The following is a 25,259-nucleotide window of genomic DNA, read 5'->3' as shown; positions in this document are numbered from 1 at the left end:
AAGAACTTAACCATTACGCCACTGGGCCAGCCACCAGAATTTTATTCTTAATAAAATCTTAATGAACTGTGGACATTGAAATATTCCTTTGGGTCGGGTCAATGTTCTATGTAACATTTAAAAATTTTGTTTGATATTTTGACCTCAAGAAATTATATTCATTCATTCATTCCATTTTTTTAGGACACAATTAAGTTTACTTCAAGTATTTCTTGGGGGGAAAGAACACCACACTTGTACTCAGTTAAGAGAAACGTTTTTACAGTCCAGAGGTCTTTTTTTTCACCCATCCTGCCATGAATTCATAGGGAATGAGGTCCAGCCACTCAGGCTCCTTTCTGCTGGTTCTCACAAATGTGCTTCTCTGGGTGGAGCAGGCTGGCGCTTCAGTTGAACCCAAGTACCTTTCTCTTTGGCTTCCTTCTTTTTCTGATCATTTTCCTTCACACGTTTCAGGAAAATATGTCAGTTCTTAGAGTGCTTAATATGTTCAATATGTACATTACTTCTCTCGGCAAGAATCTTGCCCTTGTTTGTTTACAACAATACCACCAGCATGCTGGGTAACATTGTAGACTCTTCTAGTTTTGCCCTGGTAACATTTGTGGGGCATTCCTTTTTGAACAGCGCCCATTCCCTTAATGTCTACAATATCACCTTTCTTGTAGATTCCCATGTATGTGGCAAAGTAACAACTCCGTATTTTCTAAAAGGCCTAGAGAACGTATAGCAGGTGCCTCTCTGCTCTCCCTTTGTGTTGGTCATTTTGGTGAATTACTGGAAGATGGCAGTTCTGACCAAAAGACTCATTCATTCATTTTAGAAAAAAAGAAAAATATAACAGAGGTGTCTATCCCTGGATTTCCTCCCTGTCCTGCTCCAGTTCCTCCTCAGTCTCAGAATTGGTCCCTGGCTGGGCCCAACAGCCCTCTGAAATGAGGTCAGCAACATTGAGGGCCATGTGGATGTATTGTAGAATGTCTCCATGTCCCCAGAGGTCCTCTTGTCCTCTGTTACTATGTTGATTGGCACACCTGTATAGCCAAAATGTCCACCATGACGGATTCTTTGGATATAGTTTTCCCTGTTGGTTGGAAAGTCATGGTTGATGACTAGAGCAGATTGCTGCACATCAGTGCCTCTGGCCCATGTCAAGAAAGATGACAGCTCTAGTAGAGGAGAGGTCAAAGGTCAAAGGAAACATCCCCTTACCCCCACAGACCTTGGGCATGCCAGATTTACTCCAAGTTGCTATGTTTCCGGGGGTTGGGGGTCACTAGTTGGCCCCTTGGAGAGGGGATCACCTTGAAAGAGCTTGCTTTTTAATGTCTGTGAGTGACCAAATGGGTATTTTGTGTAAAAAAGACAGTCATGTCCTTGCATGGACATGATTGGAAGGTCACTAACATAATATTCTATTAGGATCTTCTTATCCACAACCTATGCACTTCTTCTATAAGCTCTTAGCAGTTTTGTGTTTCTCCTATTATATGTATTGCTCACCTACTGAGTCACTTAGCCACAAGACTTAACCAAGAATCAGGGTCTCTAACTGATGTTTCATCACTTATTTTTGTATGTTACTTGCATTTACTTTATGTATTTCTAAAAGCCTCTGTAAATTCTTGCGTGTATGTGTGTAATAAGGTAGATATAAATAAATTAAAATGTCACTGTATAAAAAATACTAACAGCAGGGGGAAAGAGAGCAACACAATCACTTATTACATCTATATGTTCACTTGATGAAAATTTACTACTTATTTAGGAGAGGTGCAGCTTTTCCTGATTCTTAAGACATGAGATCCGATTTGCACCATTAGTCCTTATGGAGGAGACATTGTGGTGTAGTAGGTCGACTTGTCAACAGATTCTTTAAAATAATATAACTTGAATTCTCTCTTTCTTATTATGTTTAATGTCAGTTTCAAAAATAATAATAATATTAATAGTATTTGGGTTCAGCCCCGGTGGGTTAGTGGTTAAGTTCAGAATGCTCTGCTTCAAGTGCCGGGTTCAGTTCCTGGGCACGGACCTGCACCACTCTGTTAATAGCCTTGCTGTGGTGGCCCACGTACTAAAAAATAGAGGAAAATTGGCACAGACATTAGCTCAGGGTGAATCTTCCTTAGCAAAAAAATAATAAAAATAAACATAATAAAATAATATTTTGAGTAAAATTCTTCTGAAGGATATATATTTCACTAATTCTTTAAAAAACTTTTTTAATCAAGATATAATTCACATGCCATAAAATTAACCTTGATTTATTATTTAGGTGGTATAAATTTTCTCCTTGGATCAAGCCTGACTATCAAAAAGTTGTTTATTTGGTCCACACGATTTTGCCTCATCAGAGATTTGCCTTTTCTCAACTAACAGAATATTATTATGTTGCCAAGAAAGTGAAAAATAGCTTCTTGAAACCTCTCCATGAGGCATGTTTGTAACCTTAGCCTATGCCATTACCCATATTAATGCCTTTTTAAATCTCTTCTATACTTTTACCTTCCTCAGTATTCTTTGAATCCTTCAAGGGAAGCGATTTTTGTGTCATGTTATTCAATGAGTCTTAGGGACCTAGGAGAGTGCCTGGTTTGTGGCATGTGCTCAACAGTTTTGTTGCATGAAAGAGTGAATGAATGAAGATAATTTGTTCTTTTTTTAAAAGACTTTTAGAGGAAACTCCATAATCTCATTCATCCATTTTATGTTTAATAGTGAACACAATTTAGAAATTTTTGCTTCGCTGGTGGCCCATTGCTTCACATGTCAGTTGTGATAGGCAATGTCTCATTATTCCTTGTGTTAGGGATCAAGGCCGTCAAGTAGTGATGAACAATGCAGGCTTTGGAGTCAAACAAAGGGATGTGAACTGTGGCTCTGCTGCGTTTTAACTGTGAGTTATTGGATACATTACTTCACCTCACTGTCATCTCTTCCTTTGTGAAATGGCTATGAAGTGGTATCCACTTCATGGAGTGGTTGTGAGTACTGAGTGAGACAATGCACATAAAGCACTTAGCCTGGCACATAATAAGTGCTCAATAAAACAAGTTTTACTGTAGTTGATCTTCAGATAGTTGGTTTTCCCTTCCTGCTAAGTAAGCCTAGTTTCTTTAATCCGATCCAAGTTTCGTTGTCCAATGGTTCGGTTATTCTCCTTAATTTCACTTAGCTAAAGAAATGTTTTTGCCTAGTGAAAATAGGCGTGGTAGATTAATAAGATCATCTAGTTAATAAAGTAATCTAGTTACTAGGTTAAGTTTTGCCTTGTGTTATTAATTATAGGAATTCCTTTCCTTTCTTTGATCTTTTATTGTGTTTTCCCAGCTATTTGACCTAGTGAAATAAATTCTCAACAAAAATGCTACTTCCAAAATTTAAGGTGGTAGATATCTTAAAAGTGTTACATTTGCTGAATAAGTGGTCAGAATTATTTTTCTCTCTGACCTAAATTCATTTTTGTCATTATGTGCAGAATTTCAGCAAATCTAATTTTATTTATAGACTTTTACGTCCCAATGATGCTAAATAAAGTGAATTTTGCAAAATCTAGTTTCAATACCCCAAGAGTCCTTAAGTCCCAAGAATAAAGAGTGCTGACTTAGAAGACAGAAGAGCTGTGTTCTCATTCTGATTGCCTCGGTTATTAGTTTGTGACCTTGGGCAAGTCATTTAACTTCACTCATTTCATTTTACTCTTCTTTTCATGTCTTTTCTACCTCACAGAGTCATTTTGAGGGTGAGTTGAAAAAATATTTGGGAATGGTAAAAACTGTAGAAATCGAGGATATTGTTTTTTTCTGTAAGGCGGTGTTATGTGCTGTTAATTTTTTAGACGAGATAACTTAGGTTAAGACAGTGAAAATGTGTCTATTTACCTGACTTTTTATTCCAGATCAATCTCAGAAATATTCAGGAACTGTTTTTTTTTTCAGGTTATAACCATATCAATTTATTATTTTTTCAACAGTGTCAGCTTATAATATAGTTTATTGTCTATTTCTGGCTTTGTATGATTTCTTTTTTTCTTTTCTTTTTTTTTTGAGGAAGATTAGCTCTGAGCTAACATACACTGCCAATCTTCCTCTTTTTAGTGAGGAAGACTGGCCCTGGGCTAACATCCATGCCCATCTTCCTCTACTTTATATGTGGGACGCCTACCACAGCATGGCTTGCCAAGCGGTGCCATGTCCGCACCCAGGATCCGAACCAGCAAACCCCTGGCCACCGAAGCGGAACGTGCGAACTTAACCACTGTGCCACTGGGCCAGCCCCTGTTTGTTCACTTTAAATCATTGCTTTCTCATGTCAGTAACTCACACCAAGTTAATATGAATGAAACAGTGTAATTTGTGTATGTTAATATTAATGAAACAGTCTAATTTATGTATGACATTTTTGGGAAAGAAAACCCCATCTCATCCATCAATGTTTTTTAGTTGGCTTAATTTTGATTTTCCAATATTGAGTCCCGTTCATATTCCTTTTCACTGGAATGACCATTTTATGAAGAAGATAATGATACTGTCTTTTCATGTATGATGCTATACAATTTTAAAATGCTTACGCGTGCATTATCTCATCCCATCCTCTCAAAAACTTGTTGAGGTTAGCATTACTCTGTTAATTTTCTGGGAAAAAAACTTCTAGAGGAGTTAAGGTACTTTTTCAAAGTCACACAAGTGAAGCCCTGGATCTCACGTTTCCCGACTCACCATCAGGAGCTCTTTTTCTGTTTCTTAGGTCCGGGTAGACCAAGAGCTGAAGGACTGAGAAATGCATTTGACATGTGTGTGAGTGTGTGTGCATGTGCACCTGTGGGCGCGTGTGTGTATTTTCCCTTAAGTTGCTCCAGTCCCTCCCTTTTCTCTTTTGGTTATTTTGTGGCAAGTATCTTCTTATAGTAGTGGTGATGTGTGTTTCCTTTCTTTTTCTTTTCTATTGTGTGTGTGTGTGTGCAGGTGCATATGTGCACATGCGTATATATGTGCAGCAATAGCAAAATACAGCTTGAAGCAGTGAAAAGATGAGTTCTTATCATCTGTAAGTTTGGATAGCAGGATGGGTGCAACTTCTGGCTGAAAAAAAGATTTTAAGATGTCTACAGCTGTGACTTCTTATTGCAGTGGATATCAGAATCTGTTTGTAATAGTTAAAGGATGGAGCTCAAAATCTGTTTCTCTGGAAAAACATCGCCAGTAATCTTCAGCTTCCTCAGCTAGACAGCAGGTTATGAAGGTTATGTGTTAGTGTTCAGATAACTATTAAGCTTGCTCATTGTTCCCCGGACCTAATACGGAATCCCTTTCTTTCACGTTTCCTAGCAACTGACTCACACGTGAAAGATGCAGAAGGGAAACCATCAGGGACTTGCTCTGCATTTCTCAAACAGCATCTGAGAAATGGTACCCAGACTACAATTGTTTCTCTGCTCGGTTTCTACTAAAAGCTTGCCTTTTACATTTATTAGCTTCTAAGAGCATAGTCATAGAAGATGAGTGTGAAGAATTGAGTAGTGATGATTCAAAGTCAAACCATTGGAAATTTTCATCAGTAGTAATATGTTTTTAATAGTCATTGCTATTTATGTATATCTTGAAATGATGGTTACTGGGATAAGGAGATGAAATCACTTGTTTTATGTTTGAGAATTAAGATCTTTATTATTATAAGATTATCCATCTTAAATGCCTAAGTACTTGTTCATAGTTGTGAAATAAGATGCATCTTCAGTTTTTTTCCTTAAAGGAAAGGAGGGCAATGTACCGTACATATGTTGTACATACATAACCTGTTGTATGCATATCTGTGAATTTTGAACCTTTAGATTGGCAAATTGAAAAATGCTTTGTAAGCTAAATGATCAATTTCATTATGTTTAAGCAAAGGAAAATAGCAATAACCCAGCCCCAGTTTCTCTTTGTGAGAAATTGATAGTAATTTGATGTTGTCAGTTTTAGCACATTTAAAATAGAAACTATGATTTTGTACTTTTATATATTAATATTTTGATTATCATTTAATCTTATCACTTAATTTTGGTGGTCCAAAATGTAAAATATAATGACATTTGCCTGTTAATAATAATACTAAGGTGTATCTATTAGAATATGTTGGCTTTTGGTTGGCAAGAATCTGAAGTGATGTCTCTTCCTTTCTTAACTATCACTCTGCCATTTGCTGTAATTGACCCCAGGAAAGGGGATGAAAAGAAAAGAGTGATGGAGGAAGGTGGCAGCAAAAGCAAGAGGAAAATGGAAGGACAGATGAAGCATGAATTAAAAAAATGACTATGACCAGTGAAAGGTGGGGCCATGGAATTTAGTGGAGCTACTACACTTTTCTTCCTACCACCTCTGTGAAAGTAATATTCTATTATTTTACTGCCCAGTATTGAGTTTGCTAACCAGGCTAGCATCTATCAGGTGGAACTGGCTGAAATATGGAATATCCAGAGTGCAAAAAGCATAAGGATAGAAAACAGTATGGTCATGTGGGTCCTGAAGTGCAAGCTGAGCACCATTTTCCTCATCTGTCAAATGAAGTCTTGGACTAGATCAAGTCTTTCCTGAAAGCTGCTCTTTGGGCCTGTGCTGATCCATAGGGAAGTTTTCCTTGATTTGCAGCCAACTTAGAAAACTATTTTATATTTGGTTCATTATATAGTCTTAACTTCATGGGACTCAAACATAAAAATGTTTTATTTTTCTCTCCTCACTGAGCCCAACTGTGCTTTGTAGAACAGCTCTTTCTCAGGGTACGCAGAGTTCTCAAATTCTGTTTCCCATTTTTCTATGAGTCCATTTGATTTAAAACTTCCGTTTCATATCTGAGTGAAAGCTTTGTCCTTCATCTCAGCTGAGCTCAAAGTGGCATTGTTGCCCTGCCAAACGATAGTTGTTCATACCACTACTCCATTGTCCAGGCTTTACCCTACACCCACCCTCTCCCTTTTCTCATCTACCGCTCATCCTGCCATTCCTCTCTAATTCTCTTTCCTTCCTACTCAAATAGACATGAGAGGCAGATCAGCAAGGATACCTCATAAACACATGTCCAGCTAGGCAATGAGTTGTTCTCTCTCATTCATGCAGGCACCTCCTTTCTTTATGGATGATCTTCTTGATCCCTGATTGGTTGGCTTGGGCTGTGAGGAGCACCATTCTCTTTTCACGTGGATGCTCCCTTTAGAATAGTCTACTTAATTACCCTTGGTCCACTACAACGTTGGACCTTATTCATGGCAGATATTCAGGACAATAAAAAAAGAAATGTCCCACTTACCATGCTATTATTTTTTTCAGATGTGTTGGTATAAGGTTATCTAATGTTTTTTCTTTGGAAGTACTGCTTCTTACACTAAGATCATATTCTTGCTACTGTTTTATTGTTTTCTTTATGAGATGGTGCTGGTAGATGGTAGTTGGTTAAAAAATAAAAGAATTTAGAATTAAAGATTTAAAGAATTGAAATTAAAAGAATTAAAGACTGCGCCTTATAGCTCACACACCCTGATTTGGTAAGCCCAAATGTTTTCTCGACATCCTTTTTCCTCTTCTTTTTCCTCTTAAGATCTAAGTAAGGTGCATCCACTATTATTCTGAAGCTGACTTCAAAAGGAGAGAAAAGCAACAGTTGTAGGTGGAATTACAGCTTTTTCCAACACACTGACCATCACTGAGCTTCCCGGGTATCTGGCTTGTCTGGCCTCCAGCCTCAACCCTGGCAGTATCTGGGAACTTGTTCAGGGCTGGCCGGTGTCCGGGGTAGAGAAGAGGGAGGGAGAGAGGCCTTCATGTGAGTGGGGAAGGCAGTAGTGACGTGCCTTTTGTGCACAAAGCCTGTAAAGGAGCTGCCATTGCCTGAAGGGACCTGAACCAGAGAAGAGAAAGAGGGTTCCACCTGGCAGTGGACTGGACCAGCAGGCACTTTTGATAACTATCTGCAGTGATTGGCAGAGAATTAGCAGGAGTTGGAGTTCTTTTATTTGCCAATGAAACATTATTTCACAATGGTTAGACACAGAAAATGATGCTAATAGCTGCTTATGAAGTGTATAAATAAATGCATAAATGAATGAATGAGTGAATTTTGCGGGTGGGTAGCAGAAGGTGAGGTGCGGGGAGGGAGAGAGGATGCTGCAGTGATGATAAAATAGAGAAAACTTGGGCCTTGATGCTTAGGTTTGTAAAATTGAGACGAATTTGAGTGTGTGTGAGAGGGAGAGTTTGGAGACTTGAGAGGCACTGATATTTTGGCATTTACTAAAGCGTTTATAATAGAGGCAGTTGGCGTTGCTTAAAGTTTCTAAATTGTGATCGTATACTGCATAAATTAAGTATGAGTAGTAATATATTGGTGTCCAAAGCACAGCTGCCACTAGGAGGTAACAGAAAGCTCTGCAGTGTCACTTCTGTGAGGCAGGGACACCTAGTTGTAACCCCGGAACCAGGGTTGCAGGATTCCCTTTGCCTTCCTTGCCCTGTTTCTCCTAGCACTCTGTCATCAGAACAGCCATTTCCCAGGCTTTATGCTTCTTGCTGTGTGCTGAGATAGTATTTCCAGAGCATGGTAAAGATGGAAATGCAAGTGTAGACACAGTCCTCCTTGTACTTTTGGTAATGTCATTTAGGAGAAGAACTCTTGCTCAGGGGAAAATGCACTGCTGACACAGGTGCTGGAAGTTAGTCTTAACTCCCTATGTGAAATAGTCATTTATTTATTATTTGAATTTTATTTATTCGTTCGTTGAGTGTTTGTTGGGTGCTCTGTGTGCTTGGCACTTATCAGACCCTGGGGATACTGTGGGGAAGATAGATAAGTCCCTGCTTTCTTAGAAGGAATCCACTTTCTAATGGGAAAAAATGGGAAATAAGCAAGAAAATAAATAAATATGTGTAAGACAATTTCAGATAGTAAAAGGAGGTAATATTTGCAAAATATGATTCCAGAATGCATGACCATAGGTGTCAGTGGAGTAGATGTACCACAATACAACTCTGAAGTCGTAAGCATTGAATACTATTTTCTTCTCCTCTGTTTCCTTTTTAAAATAGAGCTGTAGTCCCATCATACAGGGAAAACTCTAAGAGAATGCTATTGAAATCTGTGGCAAAAAAAAAGGTTGAGGCAACAATAAAAAGATTACTGGGAGCATGTTTACATTATTCAGGACCTTAATGTATTTTATAACAATTTCTCATCTGTAAAACTTCATGAGGGCTGTGGCAATTTTCTTCTTGTTAATCCATACCCTGATCTTTTTCTGGATCATGGGGATTAATTTCTTTCCTGGGGATTCTCTCAGCTGGAAAGTTAATAGGCTTGCCTACGATGGATTCTCATGCTTCAAGATTTTGTGGGAAGTGTTGTGCATATGGCAGTGGTATTTTTAGCCCTTTCCATGTCAGACAAGCTTGAATCTTCTTTCAAGACTTAGTTTCATTGTCATCTGTTTTGTGTAAATCCATCCCTGACACTCCCGTAACCAGCCAGAGCAAGGCGTCCGTCTTTGATTACTCATAATCATTCAGAATGTGTATTGAATGCCTATGACATACCAGGCACAGTTCTGGGCACCAAAGATTAAGCAGTGAAGGAAAGGAAGCCCTCGTAAAGTTTTCTTTCTGGTGGGGAGAGGTGACCAATGAACACATAGACATGAGTGACAGGTGATGATAAAGGTTAATGAGTAATGATGATAAAAGTTAATGAACAGATAAAGGATGGTAGATGACGATGGGCAAGGGGATTGCACTTTTTTATAAGTTGGTCCAGGAAGGTCAGAAAGGTGGCATGTGTTCAAGAGGCTAAAACAAGTGAGGAGAGTGAGCCATGCAGATATCTGGGGCAGTGTGGCTAAAGCAGAATGACCTGGAGAGTTTTAGGAGGTAAGGTCAGAAGAGCAGATTATGTAGGACTCTGAGGATTTAGGCTTTTATTCTGAATGAGAAGGGAAGCCCCTGGAGAGTTATGAGCAGAGGATTGACACAGCAGACTTGGGTTTAGAAAGGCTCGTGTGGCTCCTGTCTTCTGAAGAGACTGGAGTGAGACAGTGGTGGAATCAGATCCCTTAAATTGCAGGCCGTTGGAGTAATCCTGGAAAGAGAAGCCTAGGTCTAGGTGATTGCCGTGGGGGCGTGAGGAGCGGTAGAGTTATGCATGTCTCAGTTATAGCGCTTAATTCATGATTTTGTCATTGTTGACATATCTCTTTGTCTGGTTTAAGATCCTTGAGGGCAGAGGCTGCATCTTACTTGACATTTTAATATTTCATTCCTGGCAGCCTGGCCAGGCTGTGAAGCTGTAGGTTTGTTTTCTTTGTGGGTGTGAGCAACTAGGTTTTACTTACTGCTTTGTCCAGAGAAAGCCATTTATCTTAAAACTAAAGATTCTAGTTTAAAAGCTACCAAAGGGGGGTAAATCAAGTGGTTGAATTTACAGTTTATGGTCAAAGCTTAAGATTTTTTCATCTCTAGTTATTTAAATCTTGCTCTGAATTGCTGGTATCCTGGCATCTCTAAGAAATACATGCCTTTGGGTAGCCCAGCTCAGTACAGTCATAATCCAGGCGTAAGTGGCAGCTTTAACCAAGACCAAGCTAACTGCCCTGAGGAAAACAAACCTCATGCACACTCAGACCTATAGTCTGTTGGTGAGCACCATAGATGCACGTGAGGTTTATGCTCTTTGAAATGGGTCGGCTTGATCAGTGGGACTGACAGTTTGGCCAACAGACGGGCGCCTGTCTGTAAATCCCCTTCTCTCTCTCTCTTGTTTTTTCTTGTGCTATAGGTTAAATACAGAAATTGACAGTAACCATTTAGAAACTATTACAGCAACAGATAGAGTAATTTTATGTCTATTGATTCTAATAAAAATCACTTGTATTTTCTGTCTTATTTCATTTTTCTAGTAGTTTATTTTAATGTATTTAACAAAATATCAGTCTGCAACAAATTGGAAATTTTTAAAAAATTGGTCCATCACAGATAGTTTGAGAAGTAATGTACTGGTTCATTATGTCCAAGGGCACCCCGCTAATGGAGGACTCAGCGAAATTGATAATTCTCACTGGAGATGGGGTGGATAAAAATGTAGCCAAAAGGTATGGTCAGCATCTCCAGAAAATGTAGGTACTTTGAAAAAATTCTTTATTTTTCATGTCATGATTTATTGATGGCAGTATAATATGGTGGCATGAAAAGAGGTGATGATCCACCCTACTGCAAGGAACATAAAAGATTTAGGAATCTGTTTAATTTTCTTGCTGGTCAAGCTCCCTAGGGTTTCAGGCCTGACATTTTGGCTAGTAGATTATAAGGTATATGACTTCTGCTGGGTTTTGTGAATATTTCCTTTCAGCATCCAAACTTTGTGTCTGTCTTCACATGTCAGTACATTGTTTTATGGTTTCCTAAAAGCAATCTTCTGGTCTACAACCCATCTATGCACCAAATACTTAACCTTGTTTCTCAGCTTCTGGAACATTTTTACACATTTCATTTATCTTTTTGACACTTCAAAAGGAAATTATCAGGAGATACATTGTGAATTAACAGTCATTTTATTCAATTCTTTAATACTTAACCATTGTTACCTCCCATGAATAATTTTATTTCATCTTAATTAAATAAACAATGGTAATATGCCTCACAGAATGAAATTAGTGGCTAACCTGGTAATGTCAGGAAAAGTAAGTGAGCAGATGTGAGGAAAAGAAGTAAAGGGAAGCTCTGGGAATTCTGTCAAACCATCTGACACTAGGAAACAAACAGCAGGATGAGCAATAAACAATCAAGCAGTGGGAAGAGAAACAAGACCACGATAACAGTGGGTCCTCTAGACTGTGAGTTTTGAGATGGTCCCCTCTTTGTTTTTCATTTTTTGGAACTTTCCATATTATCAACATTAACCATATATCATTTTTATAAAAATTGTTTACATATAGCCCTTTCCCAAACATATATGTAACCTAACTGTAGGTCAGAGAAGCAAGTTGGTGAATTTGAACTTCTAGTTTAATGTTCTTGGTTTTGAGAAGCTTGAAAATAGTCAGACTCTGCCTTCTTCGTGGTTTCCCCAAAGAACTCCTTTAGATTGCTTCTTCCGTCTTTGTAAAAATATATGACAGAAAATCTCTGCCAGTTAATGAGCATGTAAAAAGCTATTTGTCTAAGGGCTGTTTGTTTTGCTTACAAAACTTACAAAGCCATAAAGATCTTGGCAAACATCTCTCAATCTCTGTAGAATACTCTCAACTTTTAGTCAATGAGGACATTAGCCACTTAGAAAATTAACTGAAAGAACTATTGGCTACCTTTTATAAAATGTTATTAAAGAAGTAAATGGTTTTGATTAAAAAATGATAACTTTAAAAAAATGAATAGGTTATATTCATTGGATGTTAATAATCCAGAAACTCTGCATTTAACCTTCATAATTAGTGGTAGTAATTATTTTCTAATAATTTACTTCCCCTCTCTATATAGTATAGCATATTGTGTCCTAGTTTCAGTACCAGAAATTTACATTTAAATTGGATAGAAACAAAAGTTAAAATAAAATATTTCTATATCCTTCTACTTCATTAAACTCCTTGTTTATAAAAGTTATTATTGCTTTATTACCCTATTTTGTAAACAGTTCAAGAGAGGATGTAACTCTAAAAGTTTCTTAACCAGCCAATAATTTACCTGCTCTCTCATTTGGGGGAGATGGACTGTGTTTTAGTGATGCAGCCATTCATTGCTCAGAAGACTTTTATTTATTAGAATTGCCTTGAGAACTAGTTCTTGAGTCAGAAAACAATATGTTCCATTCAGTCACTCAACAAAAATTGGCTGAATGCTTACTTGTCACAGTTCTCTCGAGATGCCAGATATACTGTAGTGATAAAACCCCATGGTTACTGAGCTCATAGAGCTTACAGTGTTGTATGAGACAACATTAATGAAAACACACTCTTTAAATACTTATGCTTCATAGTAGTGATAAGACCTCTAAAGGAAAGAAACGTGTTTATGAAAGGTAATAATTTGGATAGGAGGAGGGTGGGTGTTTAAGGAAGGCAAAGGATTAGCAGTAGCTTGGCATCCATAGCTCATTAATTTATAGGCATCTCTCCTCTTTCTTCTCAAATGCTTTTACTCAGCTAAATAAGCCATCTCATCAGTAAGGCTTGCCTCGGGATGACTTCACTTCCCAAAGCCAAATTCTTCTGCAAAGGATGAAGATTTGTGACACTGGCGACATTCAGAGTGTGCCACTGGTTCTGAAGATGGTTCTAAAAGATTTTTCAGAAATGTTTTGAACTGTGACAGCATCACTGACGTAATTTTGTGACCTCCTTCCCAAGGTGATTTTGAAGGAAACGAGTTTGTAAATTCTGATGTCTTTCTTCAAAAATCAGCCACATTACTTAGTAACCATTCTTGACGTAATGAGAATAGAAAAAGGCTCTTCCTCTTTTTAGAGAGACCCAGTCCACTGCTTTTTCTTCTTGAGAAAGTGAAGACTGAAACAAAATAGTCTCTGTCATCATGAGTGAAGTTCTGTGTGGCTCAGTTGCGTGTTCAATATCTGAAAAAATCAGAGAAACAGACAGCTGGAAAGATTAGGGACTTTTTAGATTTTGAAGTCAGATAAGCATTGACCTTACCACTTACTAACTCTTTGATCTTTGAAAAGTTACTTAGCCTCTTTGAGCCTTTGTTTTCAAATCTGCCAAATAGGATTAATACTACAAATCTCTTAGGTAGCAGTGCAGATTAATTTACGTAGAGCTTAAATCTAGTGGGAATTGAATAAATATTAGTTCATGCCAACCTTGCTCCCTCCAATCCCTTCATCCCCTGCTTTGACCAGAGATGTCAAACCTAGTAAATCTAGTCACTTAGCCTAAAAGACGTATACTTTTCATGCTTTCCTTTCTGATTTCTTCAGTTTTTAGGAAATTACTTTAGTGTATTATGTGAGATAGCAGTGGTAGGGTTAGGGGTAGAGAAAGATAATGTACTTGAGTTTTTCTAGAAGTAGATTTCATTCTGTATCTAACAATAAGGCCAGAAAGCTTCAAGAGATGTAAGTGTCTAGGAAGGTGGGAGTTTTGGCTTTGATAAGTAGAAAATATACGATGGAAAAGTGTTATATAAAATATTAGATAAAGTGAGTCATTTTGGTCTCCCACACCCAAATGACATGTTTATCATTAAAAGTTAAAACATTGTTGGAGCCAGCCCAGTGGTGTAGTGGTTAAGTTTGCAGGTTCCACTTTCGTGGCCTCAGGGTTCATGGCTCAGATCCCCTGTGCAGACCTACACGTTGCTCATCAAGCCATACTGTGGTGGTGGTGTCCCATATACGAAATAGAGGAAGATTGACACAGATGTTAGTTGAGGGCCAATCTTCCTCACCAAAAAAAAAAAAAAAAAAATTAAAACATTATTATAAGTATAAAACACTGGAAGTAACATTTGTGAAAATTAATCATTGTAACTTGAAATGAATCATGGAACTAATAAATGTGTTCATATATAGTCTACTTCAGCTAGAATATCTCCTGTTCTTAACTCTTAGGTCGTTAATTCACCCTTTATGGCTCTTATCATTGTTTACCATAGTAAGTGCCATCTACGGTGTAAGTTTCTTGACGGTAAGGACCATGTCTACTTTATCTTTGAGCCTACCAGTTAGTACAGAGTCCTGGTATGACAATAAATTGCATTTAGTGGTAACCAGAAAGAACTTGCTTTAATGCTGTCATAGTAGGTACCTGAGACAATTATTTAAGGAACAGCTATTTTAAGATGTGTTTTCAGCCTTATTAGAAGACAAGAAGATGAACTCCTGAGCAAGACTGACACCCCATGACAGTAGTGCCTTCTCTGTGACTCATATTTCTCAACAGTATTGTCATTGTTTCGATGTATGAGTTGTTATATTTGGACACTTAGCTTAGAAGGGAGTGCTCCTACTTTGCTGTTAGTATACATAACTATTTAGAGTGTTCAAATTTAAGAATATGGTTTGACATTTATTTACAACTCAAGATTTATAAGCAAATATGCGTTAGTGAACATTTATATACTTTGAATCTTTAGAGGTGCTCTATCCATTTGTGATGTGTGTTAATAGAAAGTGAAATGAAAACAGTTGCATTTAAAGAGCTGCATCTGTTCTGTGCATGGGTTGTTTGAAGTTTAAAAAGCTATTCTGATCAAATAAATAAATCTTCATCCAGGCAGGTGGCTTACTTGAATACATATAACTTATTTTCAGATTCCCCCTGGGAAATCTTACATTTGGCTGCAATCTCTAAACTGTTTTATCTGCCAAGGATAAGCTAAGAATGGGAAGCTTCAGTTAAAATTAATGGGATTTGTCATGGAGAAATTAGAAAATTTCCACTACCTTTCAGTGGCACAAATATAGTAAAATTGTAGGCTTGGTCCAAATAGTCACTTGAATACTTCTTACATAGATTTATTTTTACATGGGAATTCAAAATGCAAATAGGTTGTCTTTAAAAGAGTGTATGTAGTTAAAATTACTATGTTGGTTTAATATTAGAGAATATAAAATTTTCTCAGTCCCTTCCTTGCACGTTATTTTCTTCCTATTCCGTAGCAAAGTAACAAAATAAAGTGTAAGCTAGGTGGAGAGGGGTGGGTTTTTTTCTCTCCCTCAATTTTTTAAAATTAGTATTTAACAGAAAGTATACAGTTTGCCTAAGTGGAATTTGCTCTCCAAATCTGCCTGTTAAATGTCTGTCTATCTAAACGGGAGGCATTTGTGAAAAGGACCATCATAATGAGGAGCAGTTCAGCCCTTTCCAGGCATAGCAAATGCATTTGGTCATGTGACTCTAAAGAAAAATCTTGGAGAGAAAGAAAACATGGCTTTTGATTCTAGTATGGGCTTTAAGATTTCTGAATGGCAAAGTAAAATTGAGCTATAATTCCGTGATAGCACAAAAAGTACCTGAACACCAAATATTTGATCAATTCAATATTTAGGAAATGTTGACAATAGAAATGAATTTTACCTCCAAGTTTTCTGTGCAAAATAATGTAAAAGTTTACAAAGAAAATTTGTAGTGTTATAGATTATAAGGAGAGTAGGAATTATTTACCAAAATTCATAATTTAAAAGTTGTCAGATAGTTTATGGGTAATGGTATTCACTGATATTCATTGTTTCATGCCGTTTTTCTAGAACTGTACAAATTGGTGTATAATATGATATTTAGTAAGTTTGCACATGTCTTTTAAAATAATTTTATAGATTTACATTTAGATTCTCAATGAAGAAGTACTTGAAAAATACTGGAAGATAATACAAGGACTAAAGAAAACTTTTGACAACAATGTGAAGCTTTTAAAAATGTATATGCATTCTTAAGTGCACATAGCTGTCAGAACTCAGGACAGGGAGTTCAAGCAGCTGTTGAGTGCGTGTCTTGTTCAGGCATTGTGCTCACATCATCTTGGTTTGTGTCATCATCACCGTGCTTTATAGAAGAGGACACCGATTACACTGCACACTTAATAAGAACATCAGTTGAGGTCAGATACGGCTTCGAGTTCTGTCTGTGCCATTCAGAGCTATATGGGAGACCTCGGACAAGTTGTTGCATTGGGGTTGCAGGAGAATATATTGGTGAAGAGGAGCTTTGAAGTCAGATCCTCAGCTAAGTCCTAGCTTTACCACTTAGCAGTTCTGTGACCCATAAAACAGGAATGATAACACTCACCTCGTGTATTTGTTTTTAGAATTAAATGGTATGTATAAAGAAGTTAACATAGTTTGTGGAATATAGTAAATGCTGAATAAATGATGTCGATGACAAGGATAATGCTGCTGATGGGGGTGGGGTGGTAGGGTAGAGCTCATACGGAAACCCAGGCATATCTAATTCCAGAGCACATGGTTTTTCCACTGACTCTGATCCTGGAAAAGATCAGAGAGAATGGTATAGATATGTGCCTTGAATCGAAAGCAGTTGTAGTTTTTGAAGCAGAAGAATTCTTTCCACAAATATGCAAGGCACGGACTGTTCTGGAGATAGGCTAGAGTCAAGGACCCCAACCGCATAGAAATTAGTCTAGTGAGGGAGATAAACAGTAAACAAGAAAACAAATAAATACATAACTTGACTTCTCATAGTTATAAGTGCTATGAAGAAAAAGCAGCCTAAGTGGATAGATTTAACTGACAGGTGTGAGGGAAAGATGACTAGTTACTTAAGCTGCTGGGTGAATGGAGATCTTATTTTGTGAAAAGGGGAATGCTGAAGGAGAAGTGGATTGCTGGGGAATCAAGAGTACTGTTTTGGCTAGTACAATTTGAGATGCTGATTATATGTTCAAATGCAGATGGGAAGTAAGAAGTCGGTTGTGGGAGTCTGGAGTTCAAAGGAGGGGTCGGCCATGACAGTGTTCATTTGGGAGGCATGGTTGGAGGAGATCCATGGGGAACGCATATATGGAGAGAAAAGAAGGGATCTGGGCTCTGGGGTGTTTCTAAAGTTTAGAGGTCAGATAGAGGAGCTGGGTCCAGTGAAGGAGACTGAGCAGAGGCATCCAGTGATGTAGAAGTAAAAGCAGGAGAACGTGCCTTCTGGAAGCTAGTGATGGAAAGGTTTCAAGAAGGAAGGAAAAAACCCACTATTTCCTATGTTGCTAATAGTTTAGGTTTGATCACTGCGTTTTCAAAATGGATATAGTTCGGGACCTTTACAAGAACAATTTGAGTGCATTGGTGAGGATGAAAGCCTGCTTAGAGTGAGGTTGAGGAGAATAAGGCATAGACAACTGTTAAGGAGATCTTTTGCAAACTAGGGCAGAAACATTAGGTACGAACTGGAAGATGATGCAGATTTTTTTAAAAATTGATTCTTTAGATTTTTTAGTTTTATTTTACTATGGATGATACTGCGTCAAGGTTATATTGCCAACGGGAAGGATCCAATAGATAGGGGATACTGATGTTGGGATAGAAGGATGGATAATTATTACAGGAGCAATGTTCTCCACAGGCTCAAACGGATAGGATTCAGATCAAAAGTGGAGAGATTAGCCTTTACCAAGGAGGAAGGCAGGGTACGTGGGTCACGATAAGGGAGGTTGCCCTTGTCGTGGTGAGAAGATTAGTTCTCTTCTGATTGCTTCTGTTTTCTCGGTAAAATAAGAACCAAGGTTATTAGCAAGTGCAGTGTATAGATGAGTCATGTTAATTAATCAGCATCTGCATAACTGCATTCTTGGGCAGCAGGCTCTTGGGAGGTGTGTTTCCCAACAGGAGGGCTTTGGGCTCTGTGGGCTCTGTTCCCTGTCCTACTTTAGTCATAAATGCTGTTGCTGTGTTCCTGCCAGGTGACTCAAAGATTTCAGTTGAGCAGTGAGATGTGAACGAAAGATCCCCAGTGAAGAGCCTTCCTTATATCTTCAGTTTTTCACTGTATTTTATCAGATGATTTCTTAAGAAGTAGGGCATCACAGTCAATTTTTATACATATACAATATTTTCCTTTTTCATTGTAGGCATATATCGTGTTGCAAACCCCTAATATAAATTGTAATGCTTTATAACTACATATAGTATATATAGTGAGTCAGAAGTTAATAAGAGGAACCACCTGTTAATTTACCCACTGCTGTAAAGAAACTGTAATACAGGGATTTTCATCCACCCAGAAATGCTGACATGGCCCAAGCTAACTCTGAAATGGTGAAAATAGCTCATGATGCATAAACTTCTTGTACCTTTTGACAAAGGTGGTAAAATTTCAAATTATTGGTTAATGTTAGACCTTAAAGAAAATAAATGTTTATTAGATGAAATCTGTTTAAAGGAAATATATAAACCAAATTATCTTTTAATTCAGTTCAATAGTCATTCAGTGAGCACTTACTATAAGCCTCACTGAGGAAACAAACATGCATAACACATGGACTGGGCTGTTAGGTGGTTTAAACACCTGGTGGTGGATAGAGAAATGTGTAAAAATAGTCATTGTGCAAGTCAGAATATAAGTGATGTAAGAGGAGTGTGAAAAATAGGAGCAAGCAGATAATTCTGACATTGAGTCAGATTAGGGAAGACCCCATGGATAAGATATTATTTGGGCTGGGCCTCAAGGGATGGATAGAATTTTGGAGGAGATTTGGGACTGGTTTAAGCATTCCAGGAACATAAAGAACATGAAATAAGGCATAGAGGTAGAGGTTTGGCAGTAGATGTGTTCACTGAGTGGTGACAAGTTCAGTGAAACCATATTATGAGAGTGAGATTTGAAACCAGATACGGGACTGCGTTGAGCACCATAATAAGGAGTCCCTAAGTATGGGAAAACATTGAAATTATGTCTTGAAGAAGGCAGTGAAATGATTAAGGCTGCTGGCTAGTTTGATAATTGATCACAAAGCATGGAATGGAAGTAGGGAATAATCATATTTAAATAAATATATTTATTATATTTATTTATTAATATTTAAATATATTAAATAAATTAAATTAATATAAATAAATAAAATTTATTATATTTATTATAAACCAGCATATTTGTTGATCAACCCAAAGTAGTATCTAAGAGGCAAAGAGAAACCAAAAGTGAACTGATATTTCTAGAAGGATTTTTTTAAATACCTTTTACCCCTCCCTCACCCACCAAAAAAAGGGACACAGAGCAAGGACACTATATCTATTTTATTTATGTTTGTGTGTGTAACTGTGAGTAATTTAATGAATTTGATTTTGAATTTGTTGGGCACCTACAGTTGTTCTACGTTGTTTGGGTATGTCTCATTTCCTAAATAATTTTAGGAAGCTTACAGTAAATACATTCAATAAAGTAGAACTAAAATAAAAATAAAAACATAATGATATGAGAAATTAAAAATTAGAAGATGAAATCAACAGTGGGGGAAAACTAACATGTAGATGTGTGTTGCTGACTATAAAAGCATAAACACATAATGATTGGGTGCATATTTGATTCTCTGAGCCTCCTGTCAGTGGTAAAAGGAAGGATAATGCAATCAATTACATGGTTCTCACTGTCCACGAGGAAAAAAAAAAGAAATAGTACTTTCCATGGTATTTACATATTTTCTTACATGAGGACATATAGGGGACACCTAGTGTAGGTAGGGAAAAGTGTCCTTCCTGATAGGAAATGCAACAATGTGATTTATAAAGTTAGTTCTTGAAGCATCAGGACCTTACTGTATATTTGGTAATCAAGGAGGATAGGATTATAGGTAAAAATTGTGTGCGTGCGTGTTTTTTTGTTGTTGCATTTTTTTAAATTAAGAAATGGAATTTTGGAAGTAAAAGAGACTGGCTATGATACAGTTTAAAGGACTTGGGGTAAAACCTTGGAGAATGCCTATGTCACTGAAATGGAACAAAGAACTGTTACAGGAGAAACAAAATCTATAGTATCAGAGAAGGATTTACAATTCTTTATGAAAGAATTGGCTATAGCATGAAATGTAAGGCAATCTAAGAGAAGACTACTTTGCTATAGGTATTAGCAATTAGAATTTCATTAATGAGCTTTTGAAAGAGTAGTTTCAGTAGAATAATGGGGAATGAGAATGGGGGGCTAACAAAATGAAATGGCATAAATCGAGAAAGTATGTGTAGATCTGTTCTTTCAGGAAATGTAGAGATGATAAAATTGTTGTTTGGTATAATTGGGATAGAGGTATTGATTGAAAGGGAAGAAAGAGAAACAATGACATGCAAGGTCTCAGGAGGAGGAAGGAGACAGGAAGATGGACCACATAAATGGAGACTCAGAGAGGAGAGGATTACTTTCACTGAGCTAGAAGAGAAAGAGAAGCAGGTAACGATATTGAGGAACTTTGTATTGGAAGGGAGGTAAGTTACAGGAATTTGTATCAGATGGCTTCTGAGTTGGTTTAAGATTTGAGGTAATTTGCAAAGTGAGGTGAAAGTACGTGTAGGTAAGGAAACTGTGTAAGTCATGACTCTTTAGGTCAAAATACCATTTTAGAGCAGACATTTTTGAGGTTATGAAAATGCCGTTTTCCGGTTTTAAATATGTGAGTTCTGTGTTTTATTGGAAATAATTTAGCTTGCCTTGACCTTAATAAGCATTCACCTCCCACACAGAAGTATTTCTTTTTCATTAAAAGACCAAATGGATATATAACAATAAAGTCAAAGAACTTTATACCAATAGGCTAAATAGAATATTTATGAATAGTGCTTTTTAGAAAAGTGCTGGAAAATGGCTTTTCACTATTTTCCTAAAACATTTATAGTAACTTGATGAATAATGAATGGGAATAATTTATAATAGCTACATACCTCACTCAAATAGAACATTTGTTATACTCCTGCATAACAGTTACGTCATGGCTATATTTCACATAAAGAGCCATATATTTTTAACGTAAATGTTGCTAAAATAGTTTCATTCAACAGAATCATAGAATCTTGGTGTTTTAAGGAACCTGAGAGGACAGGATGTTCTAGAACATCCCTGAGAAGCATTCAGCTACACATTGCTTCACTTCTGTTTGAATTGTGCATTCCAATGATCATGAGCCGTACTAGAATGTACCTAATAAGCCATGAACGAGTTGAGTACCAAGATTAAATCATTTCCACATCTCTGATAATGAATATAATGCTATGCTTATTTTATGTATGCATAAGTGAAAATATATAGAAACAGGTTTTATTTTATAATTGTATTTTGCAGTACAGTGGGCAGATTGCATTTTTAAAAGACTAAGCTTCAGCATTCAGAAAAAGTAGATGGACCAAAGCATTTCTAAGTAGAAACTCAAATTTCAGTCAGTATTTTAAATAGACACATCCTGACTCCCTTCACAGACTGCCATTGACCATATGGTAACTGCAGACATGTCTCAAAATAAAACAGCCATATGTGGATTTTCAGCTACTGACCTCATCCCTAGAGAGCCATATTTATCTAGAAGAGCAGCTCAAACCATATCAAGTAAAATTATGATCTCGTGTCTTGTTAGAAGATTAGAAGAATCTGCCTAATGAAAAACAATCACAAGTTAAAAATGCTGAGGCAGTGAGGTTAGATATCCATGGACATGTAAAAAGCAAAGGCATCTGGAGAAATGTCTTTTGGATTCTCCTTGCCCAGGCATATACACAGTAGGATAACACATAAAAGCAATATTGAAAGCTATCCTGTGGTGTGGTCATCAGAATGGATTCAGTGAAAATGCTTAAAGAATGATCAGTTAGGAGGGCCTGACACGTGTATCTGTTGTCGGGCTAGCAGGCACCGAATGCAAATATTTTCTGTCTGCTGGGTGTGCTAATTGAATTCCAGTATTATTTTTTCTGATTCCTGTCATGCAATTTCTAGAGTAGGACATGTGGAACTCACTTCTGTTTCCTGCTGCCAATTGTTCTCTCTTGAAATTCTGCCACAGTTGTTCAGAACTTTTAGACTTGTGAGCATGTGCCTATGAAGTAAACAAAAATATAGAAGAAGAAACAGAATTGTTGTAGCGAGTTGAAAAAAATGTATTTATATTTTTAATGATCCCTCCTTTTCCGCATCCAAGGAGGAGTGGAGAAGAGATCAGAAAGGGGGATCAGGAGTTGAAGGTGTGCAGGTAATGAGATTCTGTAGTGGCCACTGTAACTGTCAGACGTCTCTCTGTATACATATACATATACACACACACACGTACGTATTTATATATACACATATATATGTCTCTCTGTGTGTATGTATGTATGAGAGAAATGCCCTTAGAGTGTACCAGCAATCCCTGTTTCACAAAGGGGTTGTGTTTTGCTAGCAGATCTCTCATAAGCAAGTTTTGTTTAAATCTGGGTACTCAGGGATATGCTATGTGCCTAAAGTTAATAAAATAATATTAATCACTCCTAAATTTTCTTTGAGGGATTTCAGTGATTTTTTTGCCTTCCATTTGATGCAGTAGTAGTTATTTTGTTGAGTGATGAGTGGTGTTTCAGGTGTAGTGATATATTATAGGATTGTCTTAAAATAAAATTGTGATCCTGAAGGCAATCACCCCCATAGACCAAGAACTCTGGAAATTGTACTCTGCTGTAAAAGGTCACTGATATTTCTGAACTGATCTTTGTAATACATAAGTAAACCTAAACCGTGTCCTTTACAAAGCTGAGCCCCTCACTTATATATCACTGGATGTATAAGTAGGAATTCATGAAAATTTCTTTTTGAAATCATATTTTTGCTTCTTGGTAAGTTAGACGATTACTTCATTCTAAGCCAGATTTATAAGTAGTTTTTAAAAGTAATATGAACTTACTCAGATTTATCAATCTCTCCCACCTTTTCTGGTTGTCTCGTTTTGTTCTTTTCAGTTTTTCTAAAGTAACAAGATGAGTCTTTAACAGAAAAGCTTAAAACTTTATCTGCAATAAAAATGATCAATTCCTATGGAAATCCAATAGCTTTTTAAAATTAAAACTAATGTACCAGCTTGTTCATGTGTATAAAATTCCTTTTCAATATTGATTTATTTTAGGTATTGATCTCATGAGGAGAGTGTGTTTAGTTAACTGCTTTAGGCCACAAAATGTTTTTGGGAAAAAGAAAATTAAGAGGGTTGTTGTGGTACTGTGTTGCTCTTAGCACATCTTTCTGGAATAAATGAAGCTGTGTTTTTGCCAGTTGACTGGTCTTCCTGTTATTTAAATTGTACTTGATTTGGAAAACAATGATTACATTTTGTCATTTGTGTCATACTTTTTATTGGTGGTTGTTTTCTTCTGAAATTTTGTAAATTAAGACAAGACTAAATGGCATATCTAATGAAGTGTTTTCTCTAGAAATCCAGGTTTTGATTCATACTTGCTCTGTAGATCAGTCGTTCCTCTATGGTCTGCAGAAGTGACTTGTGTCCTTTACTAACTCAAAGCAAGCTCAGCAGTCAGTCAGAGTTTTGGTGGAAACGTTACCCAAAGTTCATTCTCTGAACCCGATGCCAATCCAAATAATGGGAACAGAATCTTGAGTGCAGAAAGGAAAGGCTTTGTTTTCTTTGCTGGGCAAAGAGAGCAAAAAGCAAGGGCTTGTGCCTCAAAAGTTGCTAGCTCCCCATTAAGAAACAGGTAGGGGTTTTTATTTGGGATTTTGGGGAGGGAAGGGGGGCCATGGCCTTCTTGGTCAGTGTTTTTCCATTGACCATATTTTGAATCAACTCTTCTTTTCCATGAACCCAATGCTCTATCTACATCCTGCCCTATTTTGGAGAACTTAATACTTGTTTCTTTTTGTAGAACATCTTTATTTCTTACCATATATTTAATAACTAACACTGATATTTTATAACATGTAAGAAACCATGATTTTTCTTTTTTCTTTCTCTTTCTTTTTTTGATGGAGATAATTGAAGAGTGAGAAAGGAGCATTGAGGCAGGAGAACTGCTTTGGAATTAGAGAATACATTTGTAGCCTCATATATTTGATTCAGTTTTATATGTAGTTCCTGGGTATTTTTGGAATAATTATGATTTTCTGAGAATCATGCTGACAGAGACACAGTTTCTTTCCTTTAAGATGCTATATTTCAAGGTACCACATATGTTTGCAGCAATCATGTTTCCGGAACCTGGTAGAACAATCATGATTTTAGATATTCTGCCCCGCCATAGGATCATGAGCCATTTAAGTCGACCTGATTTTTATCTTTTTGGTATCTTTATTCATGGTAACTATCACATGTAAAGCCGAATACAGCAAGAAAGAACAATAGAAAATGCACGAATCGTGGTTAGATTTTCATCTTATTCTCAATGATACTTATTTGTTGAATGTGTTAATCTAAAGAAGGAATATGCTAATAGAATATTATTCAAATATTCATACAAAATTCAAATATCCGTATGAATACACAATGTTTTTTTAACCAAGCAAATTATTCATGCTTAGAAGCATAGTTCGTATATCTTGAAAGGTTCTAATCTGATAGAGACACAGGAATACTTAAATTCTGGGGAGTGTACACGTGACCTAAAATGAAGGCAGGGGAATGGGGTCATTCTCATTTATCTGTGGTTGTATGAATAGTTTGGCAGTATATACTACTGAAGTTGATAGAACTACCGTTTATTACAGGAACCTGCGGTATAGGTCTCACTGATTTATCATCTAGTGGTTTGTTAGTAATCTGTGTAGGAGTGTTCTGTTAATTAGAAAAGAAGTAGAAATTATAAGTGTAGAATCTGCTTATTCT

The 25,259-nt window shown here is 36.9% G+C and overlaps 1 protein-coding gene and 1 non-coding gene across 2 annotated transcripts in view; one reads left to right on the top strand and one right to left on the bottom strand.

The window, feature by feature from the left end:
• The window catches only part of SLC2A13 (solute carrier family 2 member 13), a 332,739-nt gene that overhangs the window by 107,974 nt on the left and 199,506 nt on the right, over positions 1 to 25,259 (top strand). The gene's annotated exons all lie outside the window — the stretch shown is intronic.
• Positions 1,173 to 1,311, bottom strand: LOC111774078 (small nucleolar RNA SNORA67). Its single transcript, XR_002808921.1, has one exon. It is a non-coding gene; the product is annotated as a small nucleolar RNA SNORA67 (small nucleolar RNA).

This window comes from Equus caballus, chromosome 6 (genome assembly GCF_041296265.1).
Source record: "Equus caballus isolate H_3958 breed thoroughbred chromosome 6, TB-T2T, whole genome shotgun sequence".
Lineage (NCBI taxonomy): Eukaryota > Metazoa > Chordata > Mammalia > Perissodactyla > Equidae > Equus > Equus caballus.
Note: the sequence above shows the minus strand (reverse complement) of the source record. Positions and strands in the feature narration are given on the sequence as shown.